A 3,195-nucleotide genomic window follows, 5' to 3' on the forward strand; every position below is an offset into this window, starting at 1 on the left:
GGACGCTGCTCGTTTGAGCTCACAGGCATTGGGCGGGGCTTCGCGGGGGAGTCGCTTAATAACCGACCAACACGGAACTCAAGGGCTGCCCCTTCCTAGCGGGGACCCTGCACAGACCCGAAAATAAGGAGGTTTTGCTCTGCCCTCCCTGGTTCACGTGGGCACCTTGGAACACTGAAGAAGGCATTTTCCGAACTCACTGTCCTAAGGACTTATTTTCCGCACTGTTTTCACCTCCTTCACCCCTGTTCTCGTGACTGACAGGATTTGGGGTCACAAGCGGGCAGCCCGAGAGCTCTGCTCACCTGGAAAAGCATTTTTGTGTAGCTTAAATGTGAAGGCCTCAGGCAGTGGTCTGCTGTCCTCCTCCACCTGCGCCCATCATCACTCTTTTCTGCGACTGGCCTGTTTTTGAAGGCAGGACCTTGTCACCCTTGGCTAGGCCAAGTATGTTCTGCACGGAAAATGGCCCTGCCCTCTGCATTGAATAGCTAGCTCCTAGGTTGGTTTATTTTAGCAGATAAGCGTTACAGGGTAGGAGGACTTCTGGCTGCATCAGAACCACAATTACCCCTGTGTTTCTGGGTGGGATAAGTGACAGCTGACATTCTGGCAGCTCAGCCCCGCTTATCTCAGAGGTTATAGATCTGAGGTGGTTTAGATCCACCCCCAAATCACGAACATTTTACATAAGCCGTGCTAGAGTTAGCATAAAAGTCTCACACAGAAAAATTTGGAAACTGAGAAATCCTAACCTATTCCCACAAATCTGTGTTCCCATTTTTAGGTCTTAAGATATGAAAACAATGGGATAACTGAGGCTGATTTTGCTGTGTGGCCATTAGACCTAGAAGTATTGGTGTGATTCTGGAGTTGATTGCTCACAATCAACTTATTTACTTATTTTCCTTTTTTCCCCTCCACTTCCTCCTCCTCTATTTAAAAACGTATGGAAATGTATCCGGCAATGTTTGCTGTAAAAAATAATGTATGGAAATGACTACGATTTGCTAAAATAAAAATCATTGAGCACTTATGTGTGTCAGACACTATGCTAGATATAAAGAGGGGAAGACAATGTTGTCCCTCTTCAAAAGAGAGTCACGCACACAAGTTACAGTGCAGTCATAAATACCATGATCACAGTATGCGCAGGCCCATTTTCTCTATCTGGGCAATGGGAAGGTTCAAAACTAAGCTAGGTTTTGAATGAGGAATAGTTTCATTTTGAAGCACATCCATTTTGCGATACCTCTGGACCTATCTAGTGAACAATTTAGATGCATGGTTCAGAAGCTCGATGGGAGGCTTGGGAACACAGAATGTGTAAAATAAGCATCAGTCTCCCCTTCACGCTGCTCTGCACTTTTTAAGGGTCATCTCTCTTTAGTATATATTGCTAAGAGATTTTATGGATGATACCAATTCTTTTTTCTTTTTTTTTTGAGACAGAGTCTCACATTGTTGCCCAGGGTGGAGTGCAGTTGCACAGTCTCTGCTCACTGCAACCTCTGCCTCCTGGGTTCAAGTGATTCTCCTGCCTCAGCCTCCCAAATAGCTGGGATTACAGGAGCCCACCACCACGCCCGGCTAATTTTTGTATTTTTAGTAGAGACGGGGTTTCACTATGTTGGCCAGGCTGGTCTTGAACTCCTGACGTCATGATTCACCCGCCTTGGTCTCCCAAAGTGCTGGGATTACAGGTGTGAGCCACTGCGGCCTGCCAGCATACCAATTCTTATGAGAGAGTGTCAGGGGTAGAAGAGATCCAAGAGAATAGTTGACCAGGTAAAAAAACTGATAGAGGTCAAATGGAAATAAGCCTGAGAATTGCCCCGTCAGATTTAGTGTTTAGTAGGTATAGTTATAGTGCCACATATACAATAACTGCATTCCTTTTGAAAGCATATAGTAAAATCAAATCTGATTAGCCTAAGTAACAGAGGTGATTTATTGTAATGATTCTGGGGTATCTGACAGATTGTAGATATTCTCCCTAGAGTGCTCCTATCCAATATAAATTTCTGTAACGATGAAAATGTTCTATGTCTACTCTAATATGGTAACCATTAGCCAAAAGTGCTATTGAGCATGTGAAATGTAGCTAGTGCAACTGAGACCCTGTAAACTAAGATTCCAGTCAAAGAGAAAGGAAAAAACAGTGAGCTTGCCTACAGTCTTTAAGACCTGGGCCCAGAAATAGTACACAGTATTTCTGCTTACATTCCACTGGAGATAACTTAGTCACATGATCACACCTAACTGCAAGGAAGCCTGGGAAATGTAGATTAGCAGTGTACCTGGAAAGACTGAGAAAATGGTTTTGGTGGACAACTAGTGGTGGTCAGAATACAAAAAGTAATAATACAGATTTCCTGCTTTCAAGAATATCACAGGTTTAGTGGGAGACAGATGAGTATTTTACTAGCAATGAATAAAGAACATGCTGTACAAACCCAAAGAAAACAGTACATATAGTCTGGATATTTGTTCCTACCTAAATCTCATGTTGAATTGTAATTCCCAGTGTTGGATGTGGGGCATGGTGGGAGGTGATTGGATCATGAGGGTGGATTTCTTGTGAATGATTTGGCACAATTCCTTGGTGCTGTCCTCATGATAGTCAGTGAGTTCTCATGAGATCTGGTTGTTTAAAAGTGTGTGGCACCTCGGGAGGCTGAGGCGTGAGAATCGTTTGAATCTGGGAGGCAGAGGCTGCAATGAGCTGAGATCATGCCACTGCACTCCAGCCTGTGTGACAAAGCAAAACGCTCTCAAAAAAAAAAAAAGTGTGTCACCTCCCCCACGCCTGTGTTCCTGCTTTTGCCATGTGACTTACGCACTCCCACTTTGCCTTCTGCCATGAGTAAAAGCTTCCTGAGGCCCCCGCCAGAAGCAGATATTAGTGCTATGCTTCCTATACATCCTGTAGAACCATGAGACAAGTGAACTTATTTTCCCGTAAATTACCCAGCCTCGGGTATTTCTTTATAGCAATGCAAGAACAGCCTAATACAATGGTATTTCTCAAACCTTAATGTGCATGTGGATCACCTGGGAATCTTGTTAAAATATATGTTCTGGGCTGGGCATGGTGGCTCATACCTGTAATCCCAGTGCTTTGGGAGACTGAGGTGTATGGATCACTTGAGGTCACGAGTTTGAGACCAGCCTTGACAACATGATGAAACCCCA

The sequence above is a fragment of the Mandrillus leucophaeus genome, unplaced genomic scaffold (genome assembly GCF_000951045.1).
Source record: "Mandrillus leucophaeus isolate KB7577 unplaced genomic scaffold, Mleu.le_1.0 Scaffold1165, whole genome shotgun sequence".
In the NCBI taxonomy this organism is placed as follows: domain Eukaryota; kingdom Metazoa; phylum Chordata; class Mammalia; order Primates; family Cercopithecidae; genus Mandrillus; species Mandrillus leucophaeus.